Source organism: Barbus barbus (genome assembly GCF_936440315.1).
Source record: "Barbus barbus genome assembly, chromosome: 38".
Classification (NCBI taxonomy): domain Eukaryota; kingdom Metazoa; phylum Chordata; class Actinopteri; order Cypriniformes; family Cyprinidae; genus Barbus; species Barbus barbus.
In genome coordinates, this window is record NC_136716.1 from 16266940 (window position 1) to 16284925 (window position 17986).

At 38.0% G+C, this 17986-nt stretch overlaps 1 pseudogene across 1 annotated transcript; it reads left to right on the forward strand.

The window, feature by feature from the left end:
• Window positions 1-11874: 11874 nt before the first annotated feature.
• On the forward strand, window positions 11875-17465 carry LOC306857830 (male-specific lethal 1 homolog; annotated as a pseudogene). The gene is made up of 8 exons (XR_013785938.1): window positions 11875-12010; window positions 12621-13301; window positions 13789-13967; window positions 14055-14506; window positions 14802-14869; window positions 15840-15967; window positions 16076-16148; window positions 16249-17465. The product of XR_013785938.1 is annotated as a male-specific lethal 1 homolog (transcript).
• The last annotated feature ends 521 nt before the right edge of the window (window positions 17466-17986 follow it).

Consider the following 17986-nt stretch of genomic DNA (forward strand, 5'->3'; position numbering starts at 1 on the left):
ACACAACTGAAGTAGTTCAAGCCTTTTATTGTTTTAATATTGATGATTTTGGCATACAGCTCATGAAAACCCAAAATTCCTATCTCAAAAAATTAGCATATCATGAAAAGGTTCTCTAAACGAGCTATTAACCTAATCATCTGAATCAACTAATTAACTCTAAACACCTGCAAAAGATTCCTGAGGCTTTTAAAAACTCCCAGCCTGGTTCATTACTCAAAACCGCAATCATGGGTAAGACTGCCGACCTGACTGCTGTCCAGAAGGCCATCATTGACACCCTCAAGCAAGAGGGTAAGACACAGAAAGAAATTTCTGAACGAATAGGCTGTTCCCAGAGTGCTGTATCAAGGCACCTCAGTGGGAAGTCTGTGGGAAGGAAAAAGTGTGGCAGAAAACGCAGCACAACGAGAAGAGGTGACCGGACCCTGAGGAAGATTGTGGAGAAGGACCGATTCCAGACCTTGGGGGACCTGCGGAAGCAGTGGACTGAGTCTGGAGTAGAAACATCCAGAGCCACCGTGTACAGGCGTGTGCAGGAAATGGGCTACAGGTGCCGCATTCCCCAGGTCAAGCCACTTTTGAACCAGAAACAGCGGCAGAAGCGCCTGACCTGGGCTACAGAAAAGCAGCACTGGACTGTTGCTCAGTGGTCCAAAGTACTTTTTTCGGATGAAAGCAAATTTTGCATGTCATTCGGAAATCAAGGTGCCAGAGTCTGGAGGAAGACTGGGGAGAGGGAAATGCCAAAATGCCTGAAGTCCAGTGTCAAGTACCCACAGTCAGTGATGGTCTGGGGTGCCATGTCAGCTGCTGGTGTTGGTCCACTGTGTTTTATCAAGGGCAGGGTCAATGCAGCTAGCTATCAGGAGATTTTGGAGCACTTCATGCTTCCATCTGCTGAAAAGCTTTATGGAGATGAAGATCATTTTTCAGCACGACCTGGCACCTGCTCACAGTGCCAAAACCACTGGTAAATGGTTTAATGACCATGGTATTACTGTGCTCAATTGGCCTGCCAACTCTCCTGACCTGAACCCCATAGAGAATCTGTGGGATATTGTGAAGAGAAAGTTGAGAGACGCAAGACCCAACACTCTGGATGAGCTTAAGGCCGCTATCGAAGCATCCTGGGCCTCCATAACACCTCAGCAGTGCCACAGGCTGATTGCCTCCATGCCACGCCGCATTGAAGCAGTCATTTCTGCAAAAGGATTCCCGACCAAGTATTGAGTGCATAACTGAACATAATTATTTGAAGGTTGACTTTTTTTGTATTAAAAACACTTTTCTTTTATTGGTCGGATGAAATATGCTAATTTTTTTAGAATTTGGGTTTTCATGAGCTGTATGCCAAAATCATCAATATTAAAACAATAAAAGGCTTGAACTACTTCAGTTGTGTTGTAATGAATCTAAAATATATGAAAGTCTAATGTTTATCAGTACATTACAGAAAATAATGAACTTTATCACAATATGCTAATTTTTTGAAAAGGACCTGTATATGCATGCATAGCCATAAACGTCTTTGATATTTGACAGGTTGTGTTTTCTTTTACTCTTTGCTGAATGCCTAGCTTATTCACAAGAATATAAACACCAGTGCAGTTTGTTTTAAGGCTTTCAAGACCACATATGGGTGATTTCAAGAGAGGAAATATCTATCTATCTATCTATCTATCTAGTGACATTGACTGTTGAGAGTTCATCTTCCGTTAAAATCCTGATACCTTAACATGACACACACACACATATTTATGTGTCGTGTATATATATATATATATATATATATATATATATATACGACATATACACTACCTATAATGACCAGCCTGAACTATCTAATAACCAGGTTGAACCAGCATTAAAAATGGGTTTTGTATCTTTTAGACCATCTAAAGCCATCCAGCTTTGATGCTATTAATATGCTGACAAAATGAACATTTAGTTGATTTCCACATTTAATATTTATTATTTCTCTGGGAAAACAGACAAAAAATATTGATGACTCATGTTAAACCACACAGATTTTTGACTTTCGGATGAAAGTATCCCTCCCCCTGCAACCATTAAATGACTAGCTAGTAGCAAATCATGGTTAAAATGGTACAAGCCCTAACATATCTCCAGCTCAAATTAGTTTCTCTAGGAAACACATTAACAGAAAAGATTACTGTGCTTTCATCATGTGTAAATAAACCATGTCCAGCTCAATAAATTATGAACAATACTGAAATATTTCCAAAGCTGCTAAATGGTTTAACTAAGCTGGTTTGTTAAACTGCGACTCAAAACATTGATCTCATTGGGCTGCTTACTGCAAGTAAAGCTATAAGGTTATGGCAGCATTCTATGCTGACTTAGCGGTATTGCTATGATGTATATCACTCTCCTGGGAGATGCAGAACACATGCTGTTGCATGAACAAGCAACCTGAAATATGACAGAATGACATTTGGCCTCTAGTTTCACTCCAATACTGATAAAAAAAAAAGGGAGGACAGAGGGAAGTGTAAAATGCTCACCAAGGAACAGAGCCTATATGACATCATCTGACATTTTGTTTAAAAACACACATGCACACAACACACACAGAAACTTCATAACTCAAGATGTTCCTGCTGCTAAGACAGGACAACTTTAGTCCTGCTCTGTTAGTGCTATACAGACATGAATGATATTTGAAATCATGTGGCATTTTGAGGAGAGTTGTGCTATTTTTTTGTAAGTGCTCAGACTTGTGATTTTCATTTGATGGATAATAAAACAGGCAGAACTCTAACTGATATGTGGAGTCTTATAGGGACCTGAATATAGTAGCATACTAGTAACATGTAAATAGCTAAAAACCACACAGAACACTTTAGATATCGAGTAGCATTGTATAGTCTTGCATAAGACAAACATCTAGCTTGTTTAACATCTATTGTTTCAGAAGGGTGAAATTGAAAGCACATTTCTGTAATTTGGCATGATCTACTTAGAATGGAAATACTCCACTGTTCTGTTTTTCTTCAAAAGGGGAGGTGCCCATAATCAGTGTTCAAGGTTTGAGATTAACTGAGGAATCTTTCAGGTTTAAGTCAGTTCAAGAGCTCATTTTTCTTATTTAAAACGCAAAAGATATTTCACATGGGGACTATATTCCCAGTTCAGTTCAGGTTGAGCATATTTGAGTCTGTTTGTGGCATAATTTAGACTTTTAAAAAATTGTCCTGTCCCTCCATTTCTTTACAACAAGCAAAAATATACACTCACCGGCCACTTTATTAGGTACACCTGTTCAATTGCTTGGTAACACAAATTGCTAATCAGCCAGTCACATGGCAGCAACTCAATGCATTTAGGCATCTAGATGTGGTGAAGACGGCTTGCTGAAGCTCAAACCGAGCATCAGAATGGGGAAGAAAGGGGATTTAAGTGACTTTGAACATGGAATGGTTGTTGGTGTCAGACGGCCTGGTCTATGTATTTCAAAAACTGCTGATCTACTGGGATTTTCACGCACAACCATCTCTAGGGTTTACAGAGAATGGTCCGAAAAAGAGAAAATATCCAGTGAGTGGCAGTTGTGTGGACGAAAATGCCTTGTTGATGTCAGAGGTCAGAGGAGAATGGACAGACTGGTTAGAGATGATGGAAAGGCAACAGTAACTCAAATAACCACTTGTTACAACCAAGGTATGCAGAATACCATCTCTGAATGCACAACACGTCGAACCCTGAAGCAGATGGGCTACAGCAGCAGAAGACCACACCGTGTGCCGCTCCTGTCAGCTAAGAACAGGAAACGGAGGCTAAAATTCACACAGGCTCACCAAAATTGGACAATAGTAGATTGGAAAAACGTTGCCTGGCCTGATGAGTCTCGATTTCTGCTGTGACATTCAGATGGTAGGGTCAGAATTTGGCGTAAAGAACATGAAAGCATGGATCCATCCTGCCTTGTCTCAACGGTTCAGGCTGGTGGTGGTGGTGTAATGGTGTGGGGGATATTTTCTTGGCACACTTTGGCCCCTTAGTACCAATTGAGCATTGTTTAAACGCCACAGCCTACCTGAGTATTCTTGCTGACCATGTCCATCCCTTTATGACTACAGTGTACCCATCTTCTGATGGCTACTTCCAGCAGGATAATGCACCATGTCAAATCATTTCAGACTGGTTTCTTGAACATGACAATGAGTTGACTTTACTCAAATGGCCTCCACAGTCACCAGATCTCAATCCAATAGAGCACCTTTGGGATGTGGTGGAACGGGAGATTTGCATCATGGATGTGCATCCGACAACTGCGTGATGCTATCATGTCAATATGAACCAAAATATCTGAGGAATGTTTCCAACACCTTCTGAATCTATGCCACAAAAAATTAAGGCAGTTCTGAAGGCAAAAGGGGGTCCAACCCGGTACTAGCAAGGTGTACCTAATAAAGTGACCAGTGAGTGTAGGTTATAGTGAGGCACTGGAAAGTGAATAGTGAATGAGGTCAAAATTAAAACACTCCAACATTCATCATTTTAATTGTATATCCACAGTATATCATTTAAATATTCGTTAACATGATTTTAGTGTAAAACTTGCTTACTAACCTTTTCATGAAGTTTTTTCTGACAACATAACGTCTAAAATCCTAAAATAACCACAAAAAATGGTGACTTTAAGGATCAAATACACAAGTTTAACAGAACAATAATGTAAGTGCTTTTATAACATAACATGCTTCACATTTCTGCTTTTAAATCCTCCATAAATGATCCCAAAGTACTTCATAACATCATAACCTTGATTAATGCCCTTTGTTAAAGAAAATAAAGGACGAGTCAAAATTATTTTTTGTGCTAATCAAACTATGCCACATATGCTGTCAATTGAGCTTGTATTATTAACTACTCAATGGTGATTTGTAAACAGGTTTGAGAATAATTTTATGGTTTCTCATGCAAACTGATGCAGACAAACACACACACACACACACACACACACCTGAACTGGATATAATTAAAAAAAGCAGATTGCTTATTTCCCTGCAAAGAAAATGTATCTTTTCTTATTTGAGCTTTACTTGACACTCGCATTTGTGATCAAAAGCACCGCAACCTAATGTTTGCCAAATGTGTGAGTGATATTTTCCTTCCCCATTTTCTGAGTGCTTTGCTATGCAAGGTCCCATACCTTCTGATAGAGCATACTGAGAAAGAGCATGACATTTACCAGCATGCGAACACACACACAAACATTCACATCCTCATTTCAGACTCTCATATGCGGGGCATAGGTAAATCCCATCACGCTGGCTTGTAGATTTCTGTGTTTTATATATTCAGGGACATCAACATAAAATACATATCCCTACCTGCATAAAATAATGTCTTACCAAATGTTTGGAATCATCTTGGAAATGGAAGGAAGCGCTTTCGCTCTTGCTTTGTACCTTTAACAGGAAACATACAAGCATGAAAGAAAATCCCTTGCCTCTCAACAATCAGTTTATATCTTACACATCAATCACAGGCCTGGCATTGGCACAACACTAAACCTGGATCACAGGCCGCATAAACCACAGCTCATTGATATAGACTCTGGCATGAGCACATTCATCTTCTTCCCAGTTCACATATGTTACTGATCACAGTAGAACCAATCTGATTTACACACCCTCATCCCTTGTGTTCAAAAGGGTCAAAAGCCAAGATTCTAATTATGGTTAATTCAAAGTGCTTGTGAAATTGGGCTTCTGAAATGGTGACGATACAATGGTGGGATACAAACACTGCAGAGCAGGAATTCAGCCAAGGATGGTTTCAGGTTTTAGACTTCATCCTTTATCTGTATGTAATATTTCTCTCACCTGGCCTGAGGCGTTCCAGTACTAACAATATTACCATAATACAACGCCAGCTGTCACTGTAAACAGGAGAGCGGAGCTGGTTGTCACCGTTTTTACTTCAAAGAATATTTTTTAGGATAGGTGCATGCCATAAAATCTTGGCTACAAAAAATATTGGACAGTTTCCACTGTTATTGCCTAGGAAATATATATAGTTTATTAAAGACACATTGATCTTTTGTGACAGCTTGTCCCAACATAAAGGATGGGCAAAATTGTCAAAATGAGGACTCGCCACTAAAAATAGTATATCAAATAAAATAATTATGAAATACTTGTAATACAAAAACAAAAGAATTTTCCTTCTGTTCTTCATTTCTTTTTGTCTCTTTACATTCTTCTCACTAAGGTTTTCTCTTCAAACATGACCTGTACTGTGGACAGACACACAACCCCCCGTAATGATGGATCTGCCAGCCTACATCTCTTGCTCTCTGGACAGGACCTAGTTAAGACAGATTTGCACCCCAGGTCACAGAAACTCCAACTAGGCATGTTAGCCAGCAACAGTAGGCCTCCTTATCCCGGTGTTTAACCCTTACCCACCATGGCATTAATACAGAAGGGGGTGAAGTGTAGTGACCACTCTAACTGTTCTCTAATATTAGGACAAAGAGACATACATGTTTAGTGACAGCTTAAAGTTGATCTGAGAACCTAATAGTTTAGAGCAGTGATACTAACGAGCAGTAATTAGTCTCATATGTAGCAGGGAAGAATTACAGCAGAAAAAAAATTATATGTATTTTTAGTATGGACATAAAGTACAACTGATAGCAAAAGTTCATCAAATGTTATTTAAGGTCTGTGAACGTGCCTATTGGTTTTTGTCCTTATAGCCATTTATTTTGTGGAATAAAACATACTGAATCTTCACCTTGGTCCTCTGCCTCAACAAGGAAGGTGAGTGGTGTGCCTGAAGGACTCACCCAGGATTTTACATTAACATCAAGACTCCAGCTGACATTCTTCATGAGCCAAGCAAAAGACCCCCACTGTTTTTACGCCTGAAGCCCCCTCTCTCCATCTCTCATGTTTTTTTCTCTGAGAACAAAAAAAGAAAACTGAGCCTTCTTAAGCAATACTTAATGTTCTGTACATTGTTTTACACACAAAAGTTCTGATAAAATATGAGGATTTAAACACTCTTTCAATGGAATATTTGGATTGTTAATAAGTTGTTAACATTGGCTACGCTAGTGCCCTGCTCTACTGTTTGAGCTATAAGAACTCTCATTTATTTTATTTATATATTTTTATATAATTTTTTTTATTTACTTTACATATAATTTGATTGCTTCCATTGTCCTCATTTGTAAGTCACTTTGGATAAAAGTGTCTGCTAAATGAGTAAATGCAAATATATAATTTAATTTTAATAATAATTAATTATTCTTTGTAGTCATTAAAACTAAATTACTCAATGTCACACCACATTGCATAAACAATAGGATACAGTTATTAGAAGATGACTGTATCAACATAATCTCATTTATTTCAAGGATACTCATCAAAATAAATATGTAGACATGATTATTGTCTTAGAAACAAATAGTCTTTTACAATCAATCTGTAACAATATTACAGTAATGTCCATTGTTCATGACACCGGTTTCAGTTACCCGGATGAGTGGTCACAGCAGTATCATTGACGGGAGGTTTTAGGATATATCAAACCACAAGATGGCTCAAATGACCAATGAAAGTAAAATATTTTAGAGAGCCATATCATAAACTGAAATAATCTTTAATGAGGCTCCAGAATGTTTAAATTCATAAGGCACTTTGACTTGAAATATACATATACATTGTCTTTATCAATTATCCATTAAAATTAATGTATTAATTAATTAATTTGTGCACTTTATACAAATCTGCTCCAACTGAAGTATCGATATGGGTTTCATTGGTTTAAGTCAGGTCATTCATCCCATAGGAGGCATGACTGGAGAGCATCATGTTAAAGCATATTCAGACACACATACAGGGATGACCACTATTTAAAAATGGCATATACAACACACACAAAGGTAACACTCTGATCCTGAACATCTGTATGCAGTTTCAGTGTTAAAAGATCTCATAGATCTTGCCTGTAGCTACAGACCTGTCTCTAATAACCAATAACAGATCACTCCAATCAGTCTAATGCTAGAAGAAGCCCTGCACCATCCAGACAGATATGGGTTTAAATATCAGAAAATGCACATCTTCAAAAGATGACATCCAAATATTTTTTTTATTCCCATTCCTGTTCTGGCTTTCATTTCCTGCCCTAGGAGAAGGGCGTGTATGAGTGTGCGTGTGTGTGTGTGTGTGTAGACCTGGAAGCTTGAGCAGAACGTCACATGGCTCTGGTTTAGGTGGAAAATCAAACACAGTTGTGGGCAGGCACCAATTTAACCAAAATAGGTGCTTTAATCATTTTTATGGATAGTGGGAGTTTACAACCTTTATATGTATTTATGTACTCTCAGACTAGGAGAGAGGCATAAATCATGCGGTCACTGCAGGAGAGGAGAAGAGATCAGAATTAAGGACAGAGGAGGAGATGGAAGGACAGAAAAAGAAAGAGAGAGCCAAGAGAAAAGAAGCTAAAACAAACAAAATTTGACAAAGCTGTCTTAGTTTATTCTAACATCACTTTAAATCATTATCTGGCAGAAGCTTCATGAAGTGAATTTTTATTATTTATAATTACACTAAAGGACTCAGCATTTACTCTTAATGTGGGTGGGATAGGGTGCCAAAAGCCAGGTGATTCACCTTCATTAGTTTAAATGAACAGAGACCATTAGTCTCCTTTATTACAGACTAATTAGGCCATTAGATAAGGGCCAGGTGTTCGCATGCAAAAAAAGAGCGCTTTTGTCACCTTATAGTGAACTTTGTTGTGATGGAACTCAAAAAGCTTTCTCCATCCCTCCCACACAGAGTATTTTCAAAGTCAACTCCAACCGCTGCAGAAATAATAATAGGGTTGGTTTTGGAGGTTGAAAATAAACAGGACGGGTCCTTGAGCTGTAAACCTGAGTTGGGAGTGTTGTTTTTGTTTCCATGGCTTTCGAAGCTCCACTGAGAGCTCATGGAGAATTGATTGTGTCTGAGTCACTCCCTCCGCCTGGTTACGAGACCTTTTTGTTTGTTTTTCGCCCATTTGCTTGTAGGCCCAAAGAGGTACATCTGACCCGTTTGTCTCCCCTCAGAACACATACAAATTTTGGTAATTAATAAAAGACATTGATTCACACCGTGCCATATATTTACTGGATGGGGTGATTAAATGGGTATCAGGTCCAAGCTGGGGATGCGTGTACAAATGTGTGTTTTGGGGATATGGGGTGGGATGTTATGGCACCAGCATGCTTGAGAAAGCACTAGGGGAGAGTTGACGGATAACAAAAGCGCTAAAGCTTGTGCACTGAAAATCATATTAAGAAAAAATAGAAAACTGGATTTTTGAATTGTTAACTGTATTGTTCAGAATTGTCTAAAATGAAACTTCTTACCACATTTCTCAAAAAGAGGATATCATAATCAAAACTTGATTTATTTGGTTCCTCTGTACTTTTTCCACAATGCTTGGGCTACTTTTTGTTAAAAACTACCCCCCCTTTCTTTAAACTACCCCCCCCCCCCCCCCCCCCCCCCCCGCAAAAAAAAAAACCCACTTCCAAAAAGTGCTTAAACTCAACAAATATAACAGAAAGTGTGGATGAATTGAGTTGTACGGCCTTTTGATATGATATTCAAAGACAAAAAAAATGCTGGACTGATCACAAAAAGCATGAGCCCATGTGTTATCCTCTCCTACACTTGACACCCCATGCACCCACCAAGGTCATTCACTCATAAGGCCGGCTGTGGAAATAGAAAGCAGCAGTACAGCTTATGGAGACTAAAAGCAAGGCAATACAGATGCCAGTTCAAAAGACTAACAAACAAGATAAGTTATGTGTACATGAGCATGAATGGAAAAACAGCATTGATAAAGGGTTGAAAATATAGTTTTGATCTGTGACATAAAGCGATCTGTGACGTCCTAAATCTGGCAAAGAAGAAATCAGTGAATGTACAGACGATCATAGTATTCACCAGGATCCACTGTTCTGAATCAGCCCCTTTAGCTAAAACCGAACCTATTCAACACCGGGCTGGAGGCTGGCAGCATGATGGCTTGCGGCCAAACGTGCTAACTGTGCAGCAAGAGATTGCAGTTTCCACTGTGCCAAACTGTGTTGAAATTAACCCAGTAATCAGAAACATTATGTTCTTGTGGGGAGAGCCCAGGCGATTGGCAGATGGCTAAGAGCATTAGAGAGATACCTGCCAAACGTTAGCTTGCTCCCTCCTCCTGGTGTGAAAGCCATTGTGATGAGGGGAGAGGGGCACCCCTGTGTGTCTGCAGCATATGGTGGGGTAAATATTGACTGATATTATAATTATGAACAGCATAATCTAATAATTAATCATGCACATGCTCACATATTCGATACTCAAGCAGACACATACTGGAGGAGAGCCATTTGAACATTAGGCAGGCAAGGAGAATATGACAGATGCCACAAGACCTGTAGCTGTCTATTGTGCATATTGACATGATGTTTTAATCTTAGTCTTTGATATTGTAATGCAAACCACGATAAGTAAAAAATTGCTTACTCTTTCTCTCTACAACTGAATTTTTATTTTTCCTTTCTGTCCTGTGAAGAAGAATATTGCAGTATGAACAAACAGATTGTGAACACATTCATTCACATTGATTTGATCCATTTCAGGCTTTTACTCACCTTAGATCAGCAGATTGCATAAATCAAGTGAGATAATGAGCTTCGGGTTTCCTCAGTTTCTCAGAGAGAGAATGAGAGAGAGCCTCAAGCCCTCTGATCAAGTGTTATGCAGTCTAATATAGACTATTGCAGCTGAGTGAACTGAACCTTAATGTAATTAAACAACTTTCTGTGTTCAGTCATTTCCTTTGTGGCCTTAGTGGTAATTATGAGATAACAATATTCTTGCATTTGGAACACATTATGCATGGATTATGGATAATGAAATAAAACTTTTTGAAATATTGTTTTCCTTTTTTAAACCTTTTTTTCTACGAATGAGTTGAAGATATTGAGAATGGCCGCGGTTAGAAAATTGAATTAATTGTACAGTTTCTCCCCCTGCTGGTGATTACAGTTAAGCACGTGTAAATTCGTGAAATCCTTTCCCGCGGAAACCAGCAGGTGATACGAGCTATGAAATTTGAATTTTGAAATGTAGTTTATTTTCTCATTTTTCATCCTTATAATACTTTTGGACACTTTTTAGGAGTGTACATTTTTTTTTTTTTTTTACCAATTTCAGACACAAAACATATCACAAGAAATCAGATATTGTGTAAAAAGCTTGTGTGTGTGTATTCGGGTAAATATCGCTTTTTAATATCGATGCAAAAAATACATTTTGTCACGAAATGTATCAACAATACGCTCAACAGAATAACGAGGGGAAAGAGTTAATAATTTTCTAAAGAATGAAAAAGATAAAAAGAGACAGATAGGGAAGATAAGACATTAATTTATACATCAGAGTACAAACTTAACTGAAGTCGTTTTGCTTGCTTTCTTATTTACTGAAGATAAAATGGTATTCCTTTTTAATTCTTTCAAAAAGAAAGAAAAATTGGTTTGTTGTTGATTAACTTGTGGATAACTAATTTGCAAAGAAAATATATTTATAACAAGCCTTGTTTTTAGTAGAGTCATATTCATCAGTGTTCTGGAAAAATAAAGTTAGAAATAAACCAAACAGGCTGGAAAGCAAAACGTCAAAGGAAGTGACGTCGGGAAGGTCCTCTCCTCAAGTGTGCACGGTATGATCAACGGATTTTCGCAATGACAGACATCTAGCGTTCCCATACCAGAACTATCCTGATCAATTTACCCACGCTTAAATAAATGTACTCCATTTTAGTGCATATAAAAGTGTACACGCATAATGCTTTTAATATCGCTCTGAATGTAAACACGTCCTGACGTGGCGCATGCGCACTGAGTCAAACGCACTCGTATGTTGGGACATTGTGCAGATTCAAGCCTGGAAATGGGGGACAAACAGCAATAAAAGTAAAGTAAACGGCTTATATAAGACGCGTTTCTTCAGATCTTTTGGATTTTACCCTGGGCGAACCAGTAAATTTGTAAGAAATTCGGCATGGATTCAAACTCATTGTGCAGCGAAAATGATTTAATATTCTGTCACCTCGTTTGCTAACAGCGGCTAGCTAGCAGTGAGGATCAAAATGGAGACGGGCTATTTATTAATAGCTCAAGTTAAAATGGTTCATACCTCTTGAACGATATACATCATTGCGTTTAGTTAGCAGTTTCACATGGAGCTTTAGTATTAGTTTAATAGATGTGTGCATGTCTTCACCCAAGTCCAACCGGTAGTGAGCTGCAGTGATCTGTTGTTTGTGACCAAGCATCTGATTTCTAGTCTGTTGACAACTTAATGTCATAAAGATATTATGTGAATGGTTTAGTTGTTTTATTTACACCCAAAAGGTTTATTTAGACTTTTAACAGAAAGTTAGGTTACATTTATAGACAGTACTTTGCATTTTCATATTTTCCCAGCATTCAAGGCACCCTCAAATAATGATTTGTAATTTACATATCTGTCACTTTGCTATAATATTGATTTGATCTAATTGATTTTTTCTTTCGTGTACAGGTCTGCAGACACACCCTGTTGATATCAACTCTATAAGAGCCATGGTTCATGGGGTAGAGGTTTTTCTTCGCCATGAATATGCGACCCGAATGCTTTTCTAAAGTGGGATTGTACTCAAATAATTGTGACCTAAGTCCATCTCAAACAAGACACCCAGTTAGTGTCCGAAGACAGATTGGAAATCCTCTTGGTGACACTCAAGACAGGACCAGACAACATCTGATCTTTGACAAGACTGGGAAAGCTGAGCGGACTTCACTGCCTTTAAAGCCCGGCAGAGAGTTGGCTGTTGCTTCAGAGGCTGGCTCTGTGGGCACAGAAACACTGTCATCTCAAGCTAAACAAATGGGGGGTGAAGGCACCCCTGTAAAAAGTAAAACTCCTCTTGGACAGACCAACACCATTGATAACAAGCCAGAGTTTGTATCCATGAATTCACATAGTAATTCTAGAGACCCTGTGGGTGAGAAAAGCACCAAAGGGTTAGAGACTATGGGGGTGTCTAATGAACACTCAGAGGGCAAAAGGACAAATATGAGGAAGATCACTAGTCATCCTCATGCACAAGCCACTTGCCTTAAACAACTGCTTTTGCTTCAGCTGGACTTGATAGAGCAGCAACAGCAACAGCTGCAGACAAAAGACAAGGAAATAGATGAACTCAAATCAGACAGAGACACGGTATGTATGCAAACATTGGGGTCAGTAAGAATTTTTTAGTCAGCATGGATGCATTAAATTGATCGAAAATGACTGAAGATATTTATAATGTTGCAAAAGGTTTATGTTTTAAATAAATTTATTCATTCAGTTTATTCATTAAAGCTGAATGCATCCTGATACAAAGAATTAGTTTACACAATGCATACATAAACCGCACAACTGTTTGCAACATTATAATAAATAAGAAATATGAGCATATTAGGCTGAGTGTATTATTGATAAATTTAACCTTGATGAGCACAAGACCCTTCTTTCATTTTAAGACATTTTAAAAATCTTTCCTTACCACAAACTTTTGACCGATAGTTTACCCCCCCCCCCCCCCCCCCCCCCCCCCATTTTATTTCGCAGTATAAAATTGGTTTATGGTTTATACTTAAAACCGTTTTCTCCTTCGGCAGGCTTATAATTTTTTTTATAATGTATTTGTCCTGCCTTGAAACAGTTGCTTGCCCGTATAGAACGGATGGAGCGCCGTTTGCAGTTGTTAAGTAAGGAACCACGTGACAAGAAGCTTTTCCAGCCACTGGAGAGATGGGTTCCTGACACGGATGACTTTTGGGAATCAGATTTGGGCGACAGCCCACAAACTCAGGCCAAGTCAAGTGGAAAAGTGCAAAAGAGGTAAGATTGAGAAACTCACCTTTTTCCTGTTATCTGTTTTCTCATGGCTTCTGCTTGACTGATGTGACCTGTAAATATTCTGCCTAGGAAGTTTAACTTGTTAGATACAAAGATGCAGAGGTCAAGAGGTAAGTCCTCTAGAGTGACCCCCCAAAAACTAGAGACAGGAGGGACATCACCATGTCAGCATGACCTGCGATACAAGGAGACCCCGGAGAAGACGAATGTTGCGAAATCATCCGGACAGGGGGACCTTCAGCCTGAGGGAGAAGACAGCAAAGAAACGGAAGATCTTCCGTACATGACAACAACTGAGATGTACCTATGCTGCTGGCAGCAACCTCCAGCCTCTCCGTTACGGGATGAGTCTCCAAAGAAAGAGGAGGATGTTACAAGTATGTGCTTGGCTCAAATGCAAAATGGCAGGTGTACACATTGGTTTACAAATTGTAATGCAAAAAAATATCTCCTCAGTCCCATCATGGAGGGAAAACACCATGGAGCCCCTTCAGGAGGAGGATGCTGTTGACATCCCAGAAGTAAGAGTCAACATTTGCATCATATATGTATTATACATAAATCCAAGACTCTTAAAGGGATAGGTCACACAAAAAATTGTCGTCATTTACTCACTCTCATGTTGTTCCAAACGTGTATGAATTTCTTTTTATCTGTTAAACACAAAACAAGATCATTTTGAAGAGTGTTTGAAACTCATACATGTTTGGAACATCTTGCGAGTGAGTAAATCATGAGAGAATTTAAATTTTTGGTTGAATTAACCTTTAGGTATTAGGCCCATTGCCATTTATCCACCATTTCCTTTTTCTTTAGAATCTTGATGACAGTATTTTTCTGAAGCGACACGCAAAGTTAGAACTGGATGAGAAGAGACGAAAAAGGTGGGTTTCATTTCTAGAAGACTGTTTTCCTGATTTGTGTTTGTGGCATCAACCCGTTTTTTCTTTTTTTTAAAGATTTTATTTTTGGCCATTTTTTCGCCAGAAGGCTATCGGCATCAACCCATTTTTAACCCTTTTATTTTAGTTTTTTCAAGCACATGAAAAAAGTTCAAACGTTTGGGGTTGGTAAGATTTGTTGAAGGTTTTGAAGTCTCTTATACTCACCAAGGCTTCATATATTTGATCATGAATACAGTAAAAACAGCGTATTGTGAAATATTTATACAATTTAAAATAGAGGTTTACTAATTTATTGTATTTTGAAATGTAATTTAAATGATGTGAATTTCTGTGATGGCAAAACTGAGTTTTCAGCATCATTATTCCAGTCTTCAGTGTCACACGATCCTTCAGATATCAGTCTAATATGCTGATTTGGTGCAAAGAAACATTTAGTTTTATTGTCAGTGTTGACAACAGTTGTACTTAATTCAGGATTCTTTAATAAATAGAAAGTTCATAAGCATTTATTTGAAATAGAAATCTTTTGTAGCTATTTAAAAGTTTTACTGTCCCTTTTGATCAATTTAATGCATCCTTGCTGAAATAAATACTGACCTTTTAACTTTTGAAGGATCGTGTATGTCTACAACACCGTAGATGTAATGTGTAATTATACAAGCACATTTTGTTTCATTAAAAAGGCATCATACTTTCTGGAGACTAAAATTGATCAATATTCTGCTTACTTAAATACCCATCTATATATACATACTTAATAATCAAGAAATCAGTTCCGGTTTGTGGTTAAATTAGTTCCATTAACTGATTAAAATTTTGTGGTGAGTTTTATCGACAACCAAATATAGTAATATTTCAAATGAAGAAATGTCATTAAAAGTTTGCTGTTTATGTACAGTTACTACCTGCCTGTCTTGCTCTAAACTTTCTTACTTTTTTCTCCTGGTAGATGGGACATTCAGAGAATACGTGAACAGCGTATGCTTCAAAGATTGCAGCAGCGCATGGAGAAGAAAAAGACGAATGTTCAGGAGAGCGAGCCAGAATTGTCTTCGTTTTATCCTGATGTGGAGAATGGTATGACCCTTAAGAGTCATTTGACAAAATATTGTATTTATGAACAAAACAAAAACTGTTATCAGGTTATATACGATAATTCAGCCAAATTTCCTTCCTCTTGTACAGTGGAGGCCATCATGGTAACACCCTTTCTGCCAGTAGTGGCATTTGGTCGGCCTTTGCCCAATTTGCCTACACAGTAAGAGCCTTTTTTTCTTTTTTGGAATATCTCCTGATTAACATATAACTGCTTTTAAAAACAGTTAAGTGTCATATAACGATCATTTGTTGTCCTGCAGGAACTTTGAGCTGCCCTGGCTTGACGAAAGAAGTCGATGTCGCATTGAAAACCAAAAGAAACAAACTCCCCACAGGACCTGTCGGAAATGAGTCACAAACCGGTTCTGGGCACCAAACAGAGGAGCGTTCCTTCATGTCCAGCGGCATAACATTGGGTTAAAGGAGGCAAAGCAGGGTTTGTTTAGTCAGGGGACAGAATATTAGCCCATCATTATGGTTTTGTGTCTGCCTGCTGTCTGCTTGCACAGAGACCGTTTAGGTGAGAAGAAAATGGCAGCATATTACAGCTGTTTCCATTTTATTGTGCCCTGAAAATAAAGCTCCAACTGCCCAGCTAACTGCTATTTTAGATCCCTCACAATCAGTGTGTGGCCTTGATTTAATCCTTTACTTGTAGTCCTGTTCTGAGTCCTTTCACTGAGGCTAAGTGATATTGATTATTGCAGGCTCCACTGCAAATACTGATTTAATGTGCACTAAACTGTAGTTATGGAGCATTGCTGCACATTTGGATGTAGTGCCTCAATATTTGTGTTGAGAATGACCTTAAAGAGCTTTTGTTTTTGCAAATGTAATTGTGCTTGAATGTCTTGATGAATCTTAAGCCTAGAATTGTACATATTTTTGTAAGCGTAGCGTAGTCATTTAGAAAGAAAACAAATAGTCAGGATTAGAGTAAGGATGTTTAGATGAATGCCCGATGTAAAAGAGTAAGAATTGTTTGTATGGCTGTTCAGGTGTCTCCGAATCTGTTCAGCATCCCATGCAGGTTTAAGGACAATGCCCTTAATATTATTTTTGGATCAGTTAGTTGGTCTGTTGATGTTGTTTTTGATGTACCTCAACCTTCTTATTGAAAATACAGTATATTTTACACTTCCATTTTCTAAAAACCTTATCCGTGTCCAGACGTGTTGCTTGTCATTATTAATTTTCCATAAATTCTGTGCCTCATGGGATTTATTTCAGGGCATTTGTGATATTTCCTAAAGATATTCTTGTTCTAACTCAAAAGTGATGACCTGATTTTGTGTGTAAATGTGTTGATTTTGTGAGCACCGCACACAAGCCCCCCCCCCCCCCCCCCCCCCCCCCCCCCACCTCTGTAAATATCTTTTCTGACACACATTGGCTGTAAATAAGGAAAACATTGCTGTTATTTTTTTATTTAATGTCAGAGGTGTTGTTTGTTCAGCATAGATATTATATTGATAGCATTATTAAATAGCATTACAAAGATTTGATCTGGCCGAGATTGTGAAAACGGATCACATTTATTCAAAGACTAAAGATTTAAGGTTTTGTTTAACACAGTATTTCTCAAATATGATATAAAAAATATAATTGAATCTTGTGTTTGTATAAGAAATATAATTGAATCTTGTGTTTGTATGCAAAAGTCAATTTGTCAAAAAACCTGGATGCCAGTTTGTAAGAATTACCCATGTGTGCAACAGTATATGTGGCAGCCATTGTAAAATAAATGGAACACTAAATATTACAGAACACATTTGATCACTTCATAGCAAGTGTGAAAAATGTTTATTGAACAAAAATTTTTTTTTTTTTTTTCAAAATATACCACTTCTGATTCATCAGGAGATAAATACACTAATATTTATTTTTAATTTTCAATATTTCTTTAGATTATTTTGTGATAAAACAAGCTTTGGAAAACTGCGTCCATGTTTTGGTTTTTTTATAATTAAATGACCAAAGTTATTGTGAGATTTTGCC